The sequence below is a fragment of the Oryx dammah genome, unplaced genomic scaffold (assembly GCF_014754425.2).
Source record: "Oryx dammah isolate SB20612 unplaced genomic scaffold, SCBI_Odam_1.1 HiC_scaffold_9, whole genome shotgun sequence".
Classification (NCBI taxonomy): Eukaryota; Metazoa; Chordata; class Mammalia; order Artiodactyla; family Bovidae; genus Oryx; species Oryx dammah.
The window spans coordinates 56,737,940-56,758,585 of NW_024070193.1; positions in this window are offsets into that span (position 1 = coordinate 56,737,940).

Genomic DNA, 20,646 nt, shown 5'->3' on the forward strand with positions numbered 1-20,646 from the left:
GTTTAAAAAAATCATCTGTCTAAATTTCTTAGAAAATATTTATGATACATGTCACTATAATGCAATATTTATAAGGTGCCTACCCATCAAATTCATCTGCTGTGATGAAGAGAGGCCCTTCCTCTGTGTTGTGAAAAGCTTAAAATGAAGGTGTCATTCTTGTCCCACAAAGCCAGGTTAATAACAGTCTCCTACTATTACAGAACACAACCAGCTGTAGAGTCACCTGTCTCCTTGAGAGTTTCATTACCTTTGGCTGTTTCCTTCACACAAATTAATAAACTAAAAAGCAAACCTTTTCATAAATCAAAAAGAAGTGTTATATTTTACAAATAAAAAGGATTGCATGTATTTATTTTTTATGAGATATAAGAGCTAAATTGCCATTAAAAAACATTACTGTTAATAAGATATTGTGATGTTTTTGCCTGATCTTACAAGATAAATATTTTAGTTTATCTAATTAATAATTATTTTATCTATATTCTTAACCTAAAATGGATTTGATGCAAATATATTTTACTTAAGGTTACTTTAAAAGGTGAATTAATGAAAAGCAAAAGTTTTACAGTATTTACTGTGAAGCTTTCTTCTTATGTTTGTTAAATCTGGGCAACAGATAAAAACAAAATTTCCTAGCTCTCTTGAGGTATCCGTTCAGTTCAGTTCAGTCGCTCAGTCGTGTCCAAGTCTTTGCGACCCCATGAATCGCAGCATGCCAGGCCTCCCTGTCCATCACCATCTCCCGGAGTTCACTCAGAGTTGCATCCATCCAGTCAGTGATGCCATCCAGCCATCTCATCCTCGGTCGTCCCCTTCTCCTCCTGCCCCCAATCCCTCCCAGCATCAAAGTCTTCTCCAATGAGTCAACTCTTCGCATGAGGTGGCCAAAGTACTGGAGTTTCAGCTTTAGCATCATTCCTTCCAAAGAAATCCCAGGGTTGATCTCCTTCAGAATGGACTGGTTGGATCTCCTTGCAGTCCAAGGGACTCTCAAGAGTCTTCTCCAACACCACAGTTCAAAAGCATCAATTCTTCGGTGCTCAGCCGTCTTCACAGTCCAACTCTCACATCCATACATGACTACTGGAAAAACCATAGCCTTGACTAGACGGACCTTAGTCGGGAAAGTAATGTCTCTGCTTTTGAATATGCTATCTAGGTTGGTCATAACTTTTCTTCCAAGGAGTAAGCGTCTTTTAATTTCATGGCTGCAATCACCATCTGCAGTGATTTTGCAGCCCCCAAAAATAAAGTCTAACACTGTTTACACTGTTTCCCCATCTATTTCTCATGGAGTGATGGGACCAGATGCCATGATCTTCGTTTTCTGAATGTTGAGCTTTAAGCCAACTTTTTCGCTCTTCTCTTTCACTTTCATCAAGAGGATTTTTAGTTCCTTTTCACTTTCTGCCATAAGGGTGGTGTCATCTGCATATCTGAGGTTATTGATATTTCTCCTGGCAATCTTGATTCCAGCTTGTGTTTCTTCCAGTCCAGCATTTCTCATGATGTACTCTGCATAGAAGTTAAAGAAGCAGGGTGACAATATACAGCCTTGATGTACTCCTTTTCCTATTTGGAACCAGTCTGTTGTCCATGTCCAGTTCTAACTGTTGCTTTCTGGCCTGCATACAGATTTCTCAAGAGGCAAGTTAGGTGGTCCGGTATTCCCATCACTTTCAGAATTTTCCACAGCTTATTGTGATCCACACAGTCAAAGGCATTGGCATAGTCAATAAAACAGAAATAGATGTTTTTCTGGAACTCTCTTGCTTTTTCCATGATCCAGCGGATGTTGGCAATTTGATCTCTGGTGCCTCTGCCTTTTCAAAAACCAGCTTGCACGTCAGGAAGTTCATGGTTCACGTATTGCTGAAGCCTGGCTTGGAGAATTTTAAGCATTACTTTACTAGCGTGTGAGATGAGTGCAATTGTTTGGTAGTTTGAGCATTCTTTGGCATTGTCTTTCTTTGGGACTGGAATGAAAACTGACCTTTTCCAGTCCTGTGGCCACTGCTGAGTTTTCCAAAGTTGCTGGCATATTGAGTGGAGCACTTTCACAGCACCATCTTTCAGGATTTGAAATAGCTCTACTGGAAGTCCATCACCTCCACTAGCTTTGTTCATAGTGATGCTTTCTAAGGCCCACTTGACTTCACATTCCAAGATGTCTGGCCTTACATGAGTGATCACACCATCGTGATTATCTGGGTCATGAAGATCCTTTTTGTACAGTTCTGTGTATTCTTGCCATCTCTTCTTAATATCTTCTGCTTCTGTTAGGTCCATATCATTTCTGTCCTTTATTGAGACCATCTTTGCATGAAATGTTCCCTTGGTATCTCTAATTTTCTTGAAGAGATCTCTAGTCTTTCCCTGCTGTTCTTTTCCTCTATTTCTTTGCATTGATTGCAGAAGAAGACTTTGTTATCTCTTCTTGCTATTCTTTGGAACTCTGCATTCAGATGCTTATATCTTTCATTTTCTCCTTGTCTTTTTGCCTCTCTTCTTTTCACAGCTATTTGTAAGGTCTCCCCAGACAGCCATTTTGCTTTTTTGCATTTCTTTTCCATGGGGATGGTCTTGATCCCTGTCTCCTATACAATGTCATGAACCTCATTCCATAGTTCATCAGGCACTCTATCTATCAGATCTAGGCCCTTAAATCTATTTCTCACTTCCACTGTATATTCATAAGGGATTTGATTTAGGTCATACCTGAATGGTCTAGCGGTTTCCTCTGTTTTCTTCGATTTGAATCTGAATTTGGTAATAAGGAGTTCATGATCTGAGCCACAGTCAGCTCCTGGTCTTGTTTTTGTTGACTGTATAGAGCTTCTCCATCTTTTGCTGCAGAGAATATAATCAATCAGATTTCGGTGTTGACCATCTGGTGATGTCCATGTGTAGAGTCTTCTCCTGTGTTGTTGGAAGAGGGTGTTTGCTATGACCAGTGTGTTCTCTTGGCAAAACTCTATTAGCCTTTGCCATACTTCATTCCATATTCCAAGGCCAAATTTGCCTGTTACTCCAGGTGTTTCTTGACTTCCTACTTTTGCATTCCAGTCCCCTATAATGAAAAGGACATCTTTTGGGGGTGTTAGTTCTAAAAGGTCTTGTAGGTCTTCATAGAACCGTTTTAATTTCAGCTTCTTCAACATTACTGGTTGGGGCATAGACTTGGATTACCGTGATATTGAATGGTTTGCCCTGGAGACGAACAGAGATCATTCTGTCGTTTTTGAGATTGCATCTTGAGTCATAGCAGAATCAAAAAGCAGTGTAAATATATGTATAAATATATATATATATGTGTGTGTATACACACACACACACACACATGTTTACACCAGAAACTAACACAACATTGTAAATCAACTATACCTCATTATAAAAAAAGGAAGTATGCTCAGCATAGGGTTAAAATATGCTATTTGTTTATCTTTCTCATTAATTTCTGAACTAACTCTGCCACAAACATCAAAAAGATCCATTTGAAAACTGTGACTTGAAATATAATAAACCAATTAAAACACACACGCACACACACATTTGTGCAGCTTCTAATGGTGCCAATAAATCAACTCAAAACTATAAAAAAGTAATTAGGGACAAAGAAATGACCTGTCTTGATGTTGCTTTTTTTTTTTAATATGAGTCTAATGCGATTATACATGCATATCTAATTACTACATCTGATGACCTATGGTCATAGCTTGATTTCTGTGTTACAAATGGCCTGACATTTAATTAGTTTATGTGATTAAATTATGGAATATCTACATAGTGATCAAATGATTAAAACTTTTTGTGCCTCTAGTTTTTCTCAGCACTTGAGTTAATTATATCTGACCACGTATACCATATGTGAAGAGACTCACACAGAAATCTTTACAACTAGAAAGAGAATTACATTTTTGCAAATTAGCATGGAAAGAATCATTGCTGAGCATATCTCACAAGAGGTATATAGCAAGATGGCCCAGCACTTCAATCCCTGCAAGTCTAAATTATAATAAGGATGGAGCTGCTAAACCAGGGTTCCTACTTCTCATTCACCTTCATTTCCTTCTCTAAGGAACTGATGGTCCCTGATGTATGCAATGGTGTTTTTATTATAAGAAATGATCAATTTATATAAAAAATTTTAGTTTAAGTTTTGTTATTACAGTCATGATGTAAGCTTATTTCTTGTTTCTTGCATCCCAAGTCAACCAGGTATTTTTCAGAGCTTGTCACCTAAGTTGAAATGGCTCTACCCTCAAACTCTGGTACAAGTGTCAGTGAATTCATGAATCTCCACAAAATGTGAACTTGCTCTAAGTCCCAAGCAGCTCTAAAGAAAAGTCGTGAGAAAAGGATCCCTAATCCCATTTGTATAAGTAAGTTGACTGAAACAGGGAACAGAGCTAGAATGCCTCTTAAGACATGTCTCTATTAACAAAAGACATATTTTTGACATCCCAGAAACATGTTGCAAACACCTATCTCATCCATCATTAACCATCCTTGTGATGTGAAGATAGTAAGTACAAAGGTTCCTAATTACTCAGTGACAGAAATCCGAGACAAGGTGGAATGCTGAAGTCTACCAATAATCCCAAAGCCTTATACAGCCAATACATTCAATAACTGTCCCCATGAAAGCTTTTCTTCATAACAGATAGCAGCGAACAAAGTTGGTTGATGTATGAATCTCATACCTACAGACCTGGTGGTTAGGAAAAGAAGAAATGACTAATTTGATATTATTCCAATAGAAAGTTATTTCCTAAACAGCTAGCTATGACTACTTAGTAAGATTACACAATTTATCTTAAAAATAGTTAAGTTACTTGATGAAACCTCCATATTCTCTAGAAAGTAAAGGCAGATAGGAAAGCATGAGCTATATACCTCTTCTCCTAATTTTATAAAAGTTGCTAGAATGTCTCAAATGTACAGTATGTGAAAACAAAGGATGTAAGTAACCTAGAAACTAATTAATCTTTAGGTAAAGTAATTGACTATACTAAAGCCTCTGACTGTGGGAATCACAACAAATTGTGGAATATTCCTAAAGAGATGGATATACCAGGCCACATTACCTGTCTCCTGAGAAATCTGTATGCAGGTCAAGAAGGAACAGTTCGAACTGGACATGAGATAAGTGACTGGCTCAAAATTGGGAAAGGAGTATGACAGTGCTACTGTATATTGTCACCCTATTTATTTAACTCATATACAGAGTCCATGATGCAAAATGTCAGGGTGGATGAATCACAAGCTGGAATCAAGACTGCTGGAAGAAATATTAATGACCTCAGATATGCATATAATACCACTCTGCAGAAAGTGAAGAGGAACTAAAGAGCCTCTTGATGAGGGTAAAAGAAGAGAGTGAAAAAGCTGGCTTGAAACTCAACATTCATTCCAATCCCATCACTTCATGGTAAATAGAAGGGGGGAAAGAGGAAGCAGTGACAGATTTTATTTTCTTGGGCTCCAAAATCACTGTGGATGGTGACTGCATCCATGAAATTAAAAGATGCTTGCTCCTTGGAAGGAAAGCTATGGCAAACTTAAACACCATTTAAAAAGCTAAAGCATCACTTTGCTGACAAAGTTATGGCTTTTCTAGCAGTCATGTACATAAGTGAGAGCTGGACCAAAAAGAAGGCTGAGAGCTGAAGGACTGATGCTTTTGAATTGTGGTGCTTGAGAAGACACCTGGGAACCCTTTGGACTACAAGGAGATCAAGCCAGTCAATCCTAAAGGGATTGACCCTAAATATTCATTGGAAGGACTATTGCTGAAGCTCCAATACTTTGGTTACCTGATGCAAAGAGCTCACTCTCTGGAAATAACCCTGATGATGGGAAACACTGAAAACAAAAGGAGAATAAAGAAGGTGGCAGAGGATGAGATGGTTGAATACCATCACCAACTCAGTGGACATGAATTTGAGCAAACTCTGCAAGACAGTGAGAGAGTAAATTCCTGGGCAGGTTGATATGAAGTCCAAGGGTCCCCAAAGAGAGAAGTGGTCTGGGGTTCTTGAAGAGGATGAAAGGACAATTTTTTTTTTTTTCTCTACATTCCTTAGTCTTAGTCACATAAAACGTGTTTTGGTTTTTTGTTTGTTTGTTTGTTTTTTGCCAGGAACTGATGATTACACAACAAACAACTCAGTTTAGACCCTGTACTAGGGGTTATATAACAACAATGTATCCTGCTTGAGGACAGTTTCTCCTTCCTGAAAACCTTCTGACTAATCCTGATATCTTAGAATGTATATTATGGGAGTGGGTCTGGCAGGATCTTTCTATTGTTAAGTTCTAATCCTGTTACCCTAAAATGTAAATTGTAGGAGTGGGTCTAGTAAGATCTTTACAACCTTGAGCCTGTCTTAATTTATTGTAGTAATTAGTTTAAAAAGTATATAACTCCCTTGCTAACACTAGCAAGGGGGGCATTCTCTGTCCCTCTTCTGATGTCTTTGTCAGAAGCTTTTGTCAACTACAAATTGGCACTTGGCAAGAGCATTGCCAAGGACTGAACAACAAAGGCATTTGCCATCTGCCTCTACCGAGACTGAACCCCATGCTGCCATAGCTGTTGACCTTCAACAACCCCTTGAGGGAGTTCAGGGTGGAGTGAGGCACTCTGTGCTCCAGGGAATCTGGTGGGACAGCTCTTTAGGTAGTTGGATCTTTTTAGGAACAGATTTTAGGATCTTAATCCTTGCATGTTCTCATATCTTGAGAAGCACTAAATCCTTTCATTGTGACATCAGATCCTCATGACTAACAAAAACCTTTTGTAAAATGAGTGTTTCATGGCACTGAACTCCCCCTTCACCAAAATCTTATATATTGACTTTCCCCCACTGCCTCTTTGGAGCAGTCTCTCAGAGCTATCTTAGATGCTGCCTCCCAGGCTGCAGGCCTCATTTTGCCCCCAATAAAACTTAACTCACAACTCTCAAGTTGTACATTTTTTTTCAGTTGACAGTTATGGCGACCACAAAGGGACCCAGAGGGACTTCCTTCCTTTGACTGGACTCCAGGAGGAACCAGAGCTGTTGGTACCAGCAGTGGCCCCTTGTGCCCATCCACCTCCTCCAGGAGTGCAGACAAATTGGGTAAGTCTCTCCTGGTTCTTGAATCTCCCGTGTTGGTTGAAATTCTGAGTTTTATTTGGCTGTGGAGCAGGTTACCTGCCCGCTCCTAGTAGAAAAGATACTGGCGGGGGGCAGGAGGGGGAGGCTGGGTGAAATGAGTGGGACTTGGCTGAAAGATAAAATTCCCAACCAGGCAAAAGATACTGGGTAGCAGCTGGCTGAAAGATGCAAGGAGAATTACACCCCCAGTGGAAAAGTCCTGTGTAGGGGGCTTGATTGGGAAATAATTGAGGAATACCTGGGTCTCGGCTGAAAGATGCCAAGGTTGCTCCGTCATAGGGGACCGAATGGTCTTGGCTGAGTGGTTAAGTAAGAGGCTGATATGACACTTTTCCTTAATTTGACTGCCCATTATAGAATTTGTCAGGATAAAAGTGAGGAAAATACACGAGATCTTTGCTCTGAAGAAAAGGGACAAGACTCTTCCAAGCTGGTTTCAATTTTCTCAGGAGACTGAGAAATTTACAGGTGTGCTAGAAGCCTAGCCCTCATACACTGCAGTGGCCCCATCGGCAAACCCACTCATTAATTAAAATACCTGCTCATTCAAGGGTTGCACATAAGAACTGGCCATTCAGCAACCTGAGCAGCCATGGTGGCCTTAGATTGCTGGAGGCAGAATCTGAGACACGTTAAGACAAGCTGAAACGACTCTGGGGTGACTCCTGGAGAAGTTAAGCTCACAAACAGCACATGGGTCCACTACACAAGTTCACTAGTGATTTTTATCCCTGACAAATTCAACTTAAAATGGGAAACAGAATTTCTCAAAAACAGAAACAAAGGGGTGTCAGAAAGCCAACCTCTGACTAACACTCTAGCCAGATTTGTGTACAATATGTACAGAGCTCATACTTGTAAGCACCTAGTTAATTGGAGAAACTATACCAAAAGAGATCTCAACAAAAAATGGCCAAATTGGGGTTATTTTGATATTGTAAAATTGATAATTTTGCGCAATTAGAAAAGGTGGCTGTGCTTTGACTGGTATCTCGAAGCATCTAAAACAGGAAATGAAAGAGTAACCTCTCGTCAGAAAATCAACAAGAAATTGCTTGAAACTATATTAAAACTAAAAAAAGACTGCTAGCATTGACTTTGCCAGGTCACAGGTCTAGTTGAACTGGGAAGTCACGTTTGACATTTATGCCATTTGGTTTTTTATTTCTGAGCATCAGTTTACCATCTTTGGGGGGCACTCTTGCCACTTGGCTTTTGATTTCTGGGCATCTCTTTGCCTTTTGTTTCATTTGGAGTGTGACTCCTGGCTGGTGAAGTTCTGGTTTCGTTTTCAAGGTTTGGTTGAGTGCTCAAGCTAGTGTGGGAATTGCTCACTGTACGGTTCCACACTCCCCCTGGGAACCCCTTGGGAAAAAAAAATTTTTTTTTTAAACTGGTCAATCTATACCTATGATTCATTGACAAGAAAAATAGCCTAAAACATTACATCTTTATCAACATAGAATAGGAAAATGGACTTAAGTTCCCTTATGTCTAGGACTTTCTCCTGTAATCCACAGCCTGGGGCTGATCAAACTAAAACCCATACTTCCCCAGAGGCACAATCCCTGCTGGGACCAATCTGCCCTTGTTATCAGGACCAAGCTGAGCACTCAGTTGAGTTCAGTTGCTCAGTCCTGGCTGACTCTTTGTGATGCCATGAATAACAGGACGCCAGGCCTCCCTATCCAACACCAACTCCCGGAGTTCACTCAGATTCACGTCCATCATGTCAGTGATGCCATCCACCCATCTCATCCTCTGTCAGCCCTTGTCCTGCCTCCAATCCCTCCCAGCATCAGAGTCTTTTCTAATGAGTCAATTCTTCACATGAGGTGGCCAAAGTACTAGAGTTTCAGCTTTAGCATCATTCCTTCCAAAGAAATCCCAGGGCTGATCTCCTTCAGAATGGACTGGTTGGATCTCCTTGCAGTCCAAGGGACTCTCAAGAGTCTTCTCCAACACCACATTTCAAAAGCATCAATTCTTCAGCACTCAGCCTTCTTCACAGTCCAACTCTCACATCCATACATGACTATTGGAAAAACCATAGCCTTGACTAGACGGACCTTAGTCAGCAAAAGTAATGTCTCTGCTTTTGAATATGCTATCTAGGTTGGTCATAACTTTCCTTCCAAGGAGTAAGCGTCTTTTAATTTCATGGCTGCAGTCACCATCTGCAGTGATTTTGGAGCCCCCCAAAATAAAGCCTGACACTGTTTCTACTGTTTCCCTATCTATTTCCCATGGAGTGATGGGACCAGATTCCATGATCTTCGTTTTATGAATGTTGAGCTTTAAGCCAACTTTTTCACTCTCCTCTTTCACTTTCATCTCGAGGCTTTTTAGTTCCTCTTCATTTTCTGCCATAAGGGTGGTGTCATCTGCATATCTGAGGTTATTAATATTTCTCCTGGCAATCTTGATTCCAGTTTGTGTTTCTTCCAGCCCAGCGTAGAAGTTAAATAAGCAGGGTGACAATACACAGCCTAGACGTACTCCTTTTCCTATTTGGAACCAGTCTATTGTTCCAAGTCCAGTTCTAACTGTTGCTTCCTGACCTGCATACAGATTTCTCAAGAGGCAGGTCAGGTGGTCTGGTATCCCCATCTCTTTCAGAATTTTCCACAGTTTATTGTGATTCACACAGTTAAAGGCTTTGGCATAGTCAATAAAGCAGAAATAGATGTTTTTCTGGAACTCTCTTGCTTTTTCCATGATCCAGCGGATGTTGGCAATTTGATCTCTGGTTCCTCTGCCTTTTCTAAAACTAGCTTGAACATCAGGAAATTCACAGTTCACGTATTGCTGAAGCCTGGCTTGGAGAATTTTGAGCATTACTTTACTAGCATGTGAGATGAGTGCAATTGTGCGGTAGTTTGAGCATTCTTTGGCAGTGCCTTTTTTGGGGATTGGAATGAAAACTGACCTTTTCCAGTCCTGTGGCCACTGCTGAGTTTTCCAAATTTGCTGGCATATTGAGTGCAGCACTTTCACAGCATCATCTTTCAGGATTTGAAATAGCTCAACTGGAAGTCCATCACCTCCACTAGCTTTGTTCGTAGTGATGCTTTCTAAGGTCCACTTGACTTTACATTCCAGGATGTCTGGCTCTACATGAGTAATCACACCATTGTGATTATCTGGGTCGTGAAGATCCTTTTTGTAGACTTCTTCTGTGTATTCTTGCCACCTCTTCTTAATATCTTTTGCTTCTGTTAGGTCCAGACCATTTCTGTCCTTTATCGAGCCCATCTTTGCATGAAATGTTCCCTTGGTATCTCTAATTTTCTTGAAGACATCTCTAGTCTTTTCCATTCTGTTCTTTTCCTCTATTTCTTTGCATTGATCACTGAAGAAGGCTTTCTTATCTCTTGTTAGTCTTTGGAACTCTGCATTCAGATGCTTATATCTTTCCTTTTCTCCTTTGCTTTTCACTTCTCTTCTTTTCGCAGCTTTTTGTAAGGCCTCCCCAGACAGCCATTTTGCTTTTTTGCATTTCTTTTCCATGGGGATGTTCTTGATTCCTGTCTCCCGTACAATGTCACGAACCTCATTCCATAGTTCATCAGGCACTCTTATCTATCAGATCTAGGCCCTTAAATCTATTTCTCACTTCCACTGTATAATCATATGAGATTTGACTTAGGTCATACCTGAATGGTCTAGCGGTTTTCCCTAGTTTCTTCAATTAAGTCTGAATTTTGTAATAAGGAGTTCATGATCTAAGCCACAGTCAGCTCCTGGTCTTGTTTTTGTTGACTGTATAGAGTTTCTCCATCTTTGGCTGCAGAGAATATAATCAATCTGATTTCGGTGTTTACCATGTATAGACTCCTCTTTTGTGTTGTTGGAAGAGGGTCTTTGCTGTGACCAGTGCATTTTCTTGGCAAAACTCTATTAGTCTTTGCTCTGCTTCATTCCGCATTCTAAGGCCAAATTTGCCTGTTACTCCAGGTGTTTCTTGACTTCCTACTTTTGCATTCCAGTCCTCTATAATGAAAAGGACATCTTTTTGGAGTGTTAGTTCTAAAAGGTCTTGTAGGTCTTCATAGAACCATTCACCTTCAGCTTCTTCAGTGTTACTGGTTGGGGCATAGACTTGGATTACTGTGATATTGAATGGTTTGCCTTGGAAACGAACAGAAATCATTCTGTCCTTTTTGAGATTGCATCCAAGTACTGCATTTCAGACTTTTGCTGACCATGATGACTACTCCATTTCTTCTGAGGGATTCCTGCCTGCAGTAGTAGATATAATGGTCATCTGAGTTAAATTCACCCATTCCAGTCCATTTTAGTTCGCTGATTCATAGAATGTCGACGTCACCCTTGCCATCTCTTGTTTGACCACTTCCAATTTGCCTTGATTCATGGACCTGACATTCCAGGTTCCTATGCAATATTGCTCTTTATAGCATGGGACCTTGCTTCTATCACCAGTCACATCCACAGCTGGGTATTGTTTTTGCTTTGGCTCCATCTCTTCATTCTTTCTGGAGTTATTTCTCCACTGATCTCCAGTAGCATATTGGGCACCTACTGACCTGGGGAGTTCCTCTTTCAGTATCCTATCAATCATTTTGCCTTTTCATACTGTTCATGGGGTTCTCAAGGCAAGAATACTGAAGTGGTTTGCCATTCCCTTCTCCAGTGGACCACATTCTGTCTGGTCTAAATTTTGACTATAAACTATGGTCACACACAGAAAATATGATTTTTGACAATGTGGTCACAATATTATTTAGACTCCAGAGGAAGTCTGAAGAAAAAGATTCTCTCTTTAAGAATTCTTGCCCTGAGAAAATAATTCCTTCTATACCTTTAGAACAGAGCTCTCTGGATCACTTATCTAGACTGAAATCAAAAGGGAAAAACGGGGAGCAAAGCCTTTTAAAATCTTATTCCAACAATTTTTTATTCATAACTAAGTTTGGAAAACAAAGCTACAGGATCTCTTGTGTCTGTCTGGATATATGTATTTCTCAGTGTGTGTCTTTGTTTTTTGATAATATTGCTGATTGCTGAATCAGTTTGTTAATAAGCTAATTGGCCTTTAAAAAAAATAAAAAGGAAGCACTTACAAATCAAGTAATTCTAGGTACAAGAGAAATTAACCTAAATGACTTTCAGGTTCACGTGAACTGGGAAATACTCAGTGTTAAATACCTGATATTAATGTTTATTTGTTCTAAATAATGTAGACATGTCTAAGAGCAATTAACATTAAGCAGAATATTTTCATCATACCTAGGTTTAATATAAGTTAAATATTATTATATTATTATATCTGTTACAAGTTTGTCAGCAAGGAGATTATCTCAAGTGAAGAAACTTCCAAAAAAAAAAAAAAACATGTAAATGAGATATGAGCCTTTAGATAAACTCTATTAAGCATAATTATGCTTTAGTAATGTCTGTCTAAATTAGTCTCTGCAGATTGGGGTAACGTGAACTTCTAAGGGTTGTACTAAACTGTGTTGGAAGTCTATTGAATAGCTAAGTCATTTCCAAATAAAATCAGATTTTTGAACATTTACCACTAAACACTAATTATCTCTTACAGAGAAACTAAAGAGAGTTGGGGTTAAAAATATGTTTGGTTTGATCCTAAATTGTTCTAAGAAACAAAGGTTTTAGAAATTATCACTGGTATTTATGCTCACCAATCTATAAAATGCTAATATAAAAGTCAGTTCTTGGTTGCTTAAGGGAAGTAGGAAGTGTGTTTTCAGTAAAGAAGGTATGAGGAATGGAACTGCATTTTATGAAGGAAAAAGAAAGTAAGCCTGACTTACATGTGGCTTTTTAGGATGGAAGAACACAGTCGTGGGGACAGAAAGTGATAGGGTTTGTGAAAAGTGAACCATGAGGAAAGAGTTTTGTATATGGTTAGGACTAATTTTAAAATAAAGTTAATTAAGTTTACCGTTTAAGTAAAGTAAGCTGGTGCAAAAACTTGAAATTAGCTTTTCTCTGTTAAGAGGACACCTTTTCTTCAGATATTGACTGCCTTTGATAATAAGTTTCTTTATCTCTTAAATGATCTGTTCTGAAATCCTTTATTGTTACTTTGGCTAAGTGAATACTTATTGTTTCACAATGACCTATGATCCTATCTGACTGAGTATTCTAAAACGTTTGATATTTGTTGACAAAGCATCCCAACTCATTCTAATGAAGATTTCTAGCTAATTTTGGGATGCTTCAGAGGGCCCCAGGAACATCCCAAAGAGAGATACTACACTAATTAGGTTCATTTTGTATACAGAACTACATGGGGGGGGGGGTATTGTCAAGTGAGTAATATGTCTTGGGTTATATTGTATGGTAAATGTTACTAATATAGATATCCTAGAAACTGTATGGAGTTCCTAAAATTCTGATATGTTTGAGTAAAATGTTATCACGTATAATTCTAGTTACTATCTCAAAATATTGTCATAGCACTAACCATGTTTTGCCTCTTCAAAAAGATTTATAAACAGGACTTTTGTATAAATATCAGTTTCTGAACTGGGTAAGGATCCTAATAGAAAACCGGACGACTTCACAAAATTAACAAAAGGACTGAATGACCTGGTGAATATGCTTATAACTTTCATGGTTTCTATCTGGAAAATTACTGATTTGAATCTGTGTTTTCCAGGTGTAAGAAAAAAAAGCATTCCCTTCAAACCAATTATACAATAATTTGTTAAAATTATATTTTATAAACAAATTGAAACATTTATCTTTTCTCTCTATCTGAACCCTCCAGATTTGGAAGCTCTTAGTTTCCAGTTACTTTATCAGATAAATTAGGAAGGTTATCTCAATAACAGGTACAGAAATCTCAAGGAATTTTGGAGACCTTGAGAAAGGAGGAATTTACTTAGATCTGTTAGGCAAAATCTGTGATAAGCCTTTGGCATGACTTTGCTAGCCATGAAAGGTTTTATTTTAAAAGTTCAGTCTGACACAATAAAGGTCTCAGGAAAGCAAAAGTCTATGATTAATTCAGTTCAGTTCAGTTCAGTCGCTCAGTCATGTCTGACTCTTTGTGACCCCATGAATTGCAGCACGCTAGGCCTCCCTGTCCATCACCAACTCCCAGAGTTTACCTAAACTCATGTCCATTGAGTCGGTGATGCCATCCAGCCATCTCATCCTCTGTCGTCCCCTTCTCCTCCTGCCCCCAATCCCTCCCAGCATAAAGGTCTTTTCCAATGAGTCAACTCTTCGCATGAGGTGGCCAAAGTACTGGAGTTTCAGCTTCAGCATCAGTCCTGCCAATGAACACCCAGGACTGGTCTCCTTTAGGATGAACTGGTTGGATCTCCTTGCAGTCCAAGGGACTCTCAAGAGTCTTCTCCAACATCACAGTTCAAAAGCATCAATTCTTCAGCGCTCAGCCATCTTTACAGTCCAACTCTCACATCCATACATGACTACTGGAAAAACCATAGCCTTGACTAGATGGACCTTAGTCGGCAAAGTAATGTCTCTGCTTTTGAATATGCTATCTAGGTTGGTCATAACTTTTCTTCCAAGGAGTAAGCGTCTTTTAATTTCATGGCCGCAGTCACCAACTGCAGTAATTTTGGAGCCCCCAAAAATCACGTATGACACTGTTTCCACTGTTTCCCCATCTATTTCCCATGAAGTGATGGGACCAGATGCCATGATCTTCATTTTCTGAATGTTGAGCTTTAGGCCAACTTTTTCCACTCTCCTCTTTCACTTTCATCAAGAGGCTTTTTAGTTCCTCTTCACTTTCTGCCATAAGGGTGGTGTCATTTGCATATCTGAGGTTATTGATATTTCTCCTGGCAATCTTGATTCCAGCTTGTGTTTCTTTCAGTCCAGCATTTCTTATGATGTACTCTGCATAGAAGTTAAAGAAGCAGGGTGACAATATACAGCCTTGACGTACTCCTTTTCCTATTTGGAACCAGTCTGTTGTTCCATGTCCAGTTCTAACTGCTGCTTCCTGACCTGCATACAGATTTCTCAAGAGGCAGGTCAGGTGGTCTGGTATTCCCATTGCTTTCAGAATTTTCCACATTTTATTGGGATCCACACAGTCAAAGGCTTTGGCATAGTCAATAAAGCAGAAATAGATGTTTTTCTGGAACTCTCTTGCTTTTTCCATGATCCAGTGGAATTTGGCAATTTGATCTCTGGTTCCTCTGCCTTTTCTAAAACCAGCTTGAACATCTGGAAGTGTATGGTTCACGTATTGCTGAAGCCTGGCTTGGAGAATTTTGAGCATTACTTTACTAGCGTGTGAGATGAGTGCAATTGTGCAGTAGTTTGAGCATTCTTTGGCAGTGCCTTCCTTTGGGATTGGAATGAAAACTGACCTTTTCCAGTCCTGTGGCCACTGCTGAGTTTTCCAAAGTTGCTGGCATATTGAGTGCAGCACTTTCACAGCATCATCTTTCAGAATTTGAAATAGCTCCGCTGGAATTCCATCACCTCCACTATCTTTGTTCGTAGTGATGCTTTCTAAGGCCCACTTGACTTCACATTCCAGGATGTCTGGCTCTAGGTGAGTTGTCACACCATCGTGATTATCTGGGTCTTGAAGATCTTTTCTGTACAGTTCTTCTGTGTATTCTTGCCACCTCTTCTTAATATCTTCTGCTTCTGTTAGGTCCATACCATTTCTGTCCTTTATGGAACTCATCTTTGCATGGAATGTTCCCTTGGTATCTCTGATTTTCTTGAAGAGATCTCTAGTCTTTCCCATTCTGTTGTTTTCCTCTATTTCTTTGCATTGATCCCTGAGGAAGGCTTTCTTATCTCTTCTTGCTATTCTTTGGAACTCTGCATTCAGATGCTTATATCTTTCCTTTTCTCCTTTGTTTTATGGTTATATAAATCATCAGGCCAAGTTTATTGAGACCAGACCTATATTACAAACATGTCTTAATTAGGTTATATTTGGTAAAATATGATGGCTATTTTAGGGAGAAAGAGATGTTTCAGTGAATCTTAAATCCCAATTTGTTAATGGAAGTATGTATCTACTAAGAATCATTTCCTGGATAGTTCTTTGCTGGTAGGGTATATTAATGTAAACTTTAATTGAATTATTAAAGGACACTCTAGGGTTGTTTCTGAAGCTTATCTCAGTAATCTATTTTTGGATGAAGATCAGATGCTCACACATGACTTGCAATCAAGACGGGAAGAAGACATAATTTAATGAACTGTCTCCAACCTGGATGGAAGGACCTTTCTATCACGTACTCTAAACTAGCTCATACCCAGTGAAACTGAAGGGAAACTGACTCTTGGGTTAACTCCCACTTCCAAAGGCCCCTAAGCTGGACTGGTCCATAGAGAGGCCTGCTGACCTCAGACTCACCTTAAAGCCATGCTCAAACAGAGGACGAGAATAAGACAGCATCAGAAGTTGATAGCTTGCCCAAGATGCTGATCAGACTTGTATGATAATTTATAATGTTTTCTTGATTCTTTGGACCTATGATTTTCAATCAAATATTTTCTATAATGGACATGATTCTATGCTAGTTTAAAACGCAATCCAATTGTTGGGTTGTGGCCAATTACCTGTGCCTAGTACTTCTGGGTTACCTTGGTGGATTTCTGTTCTCTAGGGCTCTGATTGGATACCCCCTAGGAAATTTATTTTAGATGGGTGTTCAGTCCTGTTCTATGTATTCATGATATTACTAGATGGGATCCTGTCACCTGGCCAATTAATAATACCTGCTTTGATGCTGGCCACAGATTTAAGTTTTCTCTTAGGGTCATTCAAACTCAGAGTGATAAGCCAAGTCTCAGTAAAAAAAAAAAAAATTAACCTTTCATCTATTAAAAGGAAAACTCCCATAATTACAGGGTGGATCTACACAGTTAACACAAGACTATGGTCAATTAAGATTTAAAAGCTCCTCAATGTTGGAAAGGGTTAAGTCATACTAAAAATGATCAGCCTGGTAATTTTGAGACAAGGCTGGGTACTTTATGAACTATCTCTATTATTACCCTTAGAGAGAGTGATTGGTATGGAACTCAGTGGGTTTGTGGCACTAATTTATGGCCTTCACATCTACAGGGATGGATATGAAGGTATAGCCTGGATCCCCATGAATTTAAGGTCATACATGTTAACAAATTAGAGGTAACCCTAACCAATGTACCACTGGTTTGGTCCCAACAGGTCAAAGATCTGTATTCTACTGGCACGACCATTTAGCAGTTGTCTCTGTGTGTGTGTGTGTGTGTGTGTGTGTGTGTGTGTGCGCGCGCGTGTGCATGAACCTTCGTTGAGGTTAGAGGATGTAATTGGGCTGCATCGAAGCCTTAACTCTCATAATCTTTAAATGACAGTAACGTGACTATCAGCCTGTTGAATTCTGAGATCTCTATGATGAGAAAGGCAGTGCTATACAACTGCAAGGCCTTGACACGTTACAGCATCTCAGGGAGATATCTGTGAAATAATTCAAGATATCTGTGAAATCAATTCAACTGATTGCTATATTTTTATACCTGATAAATCCTTTAATGTAACGCATTTGAACAACAAGAAAAATTAGATTTCTGCTTTAAATGACCCGTTCCCTAGTCTTGATGATCTTTAAAAAAAAAAAAAAAACTGGTTTGGGGTGAGAGGTTCGTGGCTAAAATATTTACCTTTAATTCCAGTAATGTTATTAACTATACCTTTTGTATTTTGCTTGTTTCACAAGATTATTATTTCTTGTATTACCAAAGTGTATGACTGAGCCTCCGATGGAAATGATGACGAGACTTGAAGCAGTTGATCAAATGTATAGCTCAATATATGATCAATGATTGTAATAGTGCACCTCTAGGTGTGAAAAGATGCCACAAGAGGGAATACTTTTCTGGACCATAACTAGATGACAGGGGTGCAGAGATCTTTGACTATTAGAGATCCTTTGACTACTAGACCTAGTCCAGTGATAGCACATTGCGTGTCTTATCAACAAAAACCTTCTTCAGAACTGGGAACGAGCCTTCCCAGCAACGTGGGACAAAATGGTCATGAAATGCCCCCCAAGTATGGTCAGATTTATGACCACAAGGGGGCCGTGTCAACTAGAAATTGGCACGTACCAAGAGCATTGCCAGTGACAGAACAACAAAGGCGTTTGCCATCTGCCTCTACCAAGATTTTATTATCTCAATCCTTTCATCTCCTCATATTTAGAGAAGCACTAAATCCCTTCATGGTGGCATCAGATCCTTTTGTAAAATGAGTGCTTCATGGCATTGCACTTCCTCTTCACCAAAACCTTGGAGCAGTCTCTCAGAGCTATCTGAGAGGCTGCCTCCCGGGCTGCAGTCCTCATTTTGCCCCAAATAAAACTTAACTCACAACTCTCAAGTTGTACATTTTTTTAAGTTGACACTTTCTCTGTCCCTTTTCTTACTTTAATAAAACTCTGCTACACAAAAGCTCTTGAGTGATCTCAAGCCTGGTCCCTGGTCCTGATGCTAAATCTTCTTTGGAGATCACGAATCCAACATGGTTCACCATAGGCGATCAATAGTGGAGGACGGAGGAACATAGGGTGCTACAGTCTACGAGGGTGCAAAAAATGGGACGTCACTTAGTGACTGAATAACAACAACAAAGTCATGGCTCCACAGGAGAAAATGAAGAAGAACAAAAACAAAAAATCAAAAGTGAGTTATCAGTAAAAGCATAGTGAGAGAACAAATAACAACAAGAACTCTGGTGCAGGATATCTCTCTGGTGGTCCAGTGGTAAAGAATTTGCTTTCCAACACAGGGGACACAGGTTTGATACCTGGTCTGGGACAGTCCCACATGCTGTAGAGCAACTAAGCCTTTGTGCCACAACTACTGAGCCCACGTGCTCTGGACCCTGTGCTCCACAGCAAGAGAAGCCCTGCCATGAGAAGCCCATGCATCACAAAGAAAAGTAAGCCTGCTCACTGCAACTAGAGAAAGCAGGCAGGCAGCAGCAAAAGACCCAGCCCAGCCAAAAATATATTAACTTAAAACACAAGAACCTTCAGAGGATAACAGAGAAAAACAAGCAATGATTTAACAAATTGATAGAATTAGAAGGTAGAAATGATTAAAAATAATGTACTCAGTGTAAACTCAATGAACTCAAAATTAAAGAAAAGAAGCTTCTAGTTCAAGCTGGCAGACTGAAAACCTACAAATACTGCCCTTCATGACACACACTGAGATGTACATATGTATACAATACGTAAGAAAAAGCACATACAACATAAAGGGGTTGTCAGATAAGAAATGTTAACACATTTAAGCACAGGCAGGCACGTTCTTTACCACTAGCACCACCTGTGAGTTGTAAAATAGGTAAAGCAGTAAACCAGCAACACACTTTAAACCAAAACTGATAGAGGAAGACCCAACCAGGGCCAAACTGCGTGAGCCTGGTTCCCCATGCCTTGCTCTTAATCACTACACTCAACCTTCTTCATGGATCACAGCCTTTTCATGGCTAAAGCACTTGCATAACTCAGTGAAGCTACGAGTCAGGCCACGCTACAGTCCATGAGGTCACAGAGTCAGACATGACTTAGCAACTCAACAACAACCACACTATACTCAAAGGTAAAATACAGGACAGAGACTATGTGAGACCTGGAGAAATAATCAGGAGCCTAAAATCAAAACACCAGGAACTTATTTAAGAAGAACAGAAAAACAAAATTTGAAAGAAAGGAAATTATCAAAGAAATAAAATAATGTCCTTGAGGTATAAAAGAAAATGTGTTTGGGGGCTTAAAGGGCATAAGAACAGCAAAGAAGATGATATAAAAAGTCCTAGACTCAAAAAAATTCTCATTAACTTGAAACTTCAAGTAGAACAAGAGGATTCTTAAAATATCTATAAAGAAAGAAAAATTCCAGGTAAGTAAATAGGTTACCTATAAAAGAATCAAACACAGTAGAATTTTTTCACCTGTCTTTCTTCATGCTAGAAGACAATGGATCAATGCTGTCAAAGTTATAAAACATTTTGTTTTAATTCTAGAATTCTGTAATTTACCGAAATATCAATCAAATGTGACAGTGGAATGAAGTCTCAGCTAAACATATAGAAACTCAGAAAATTTATGTGTTGTATTTGGGGGAATTATTGAAGATATTGTTAGCAAAGCAACTAAGAACATAAGAAAGAGAAAAAAAAATAAAGTTTCAGGAAATAAAGGTCCAACCCAGGATGGGAGCTAAGCAGGAGACTTAGAAATACCCCATCCTGAATGAAGTAGGGTCTGAAGTGTTTTAGAAGAAATGTCTCTGGGGAAAAAAAAAAGGAGAAATAACATAAAATATCACCAAAGTTCCCAGTTAACTTGAGAGTATGCAAAAGACAATTAATTCTTTTTCATCAATACCAACAAAAACCAAAGGCAATTAGAAATTCTGGGGAAAGAGAAACGAAAAGATATGAAAATGATAACACAAATATGAAGTGACTTTTTAAAATTTT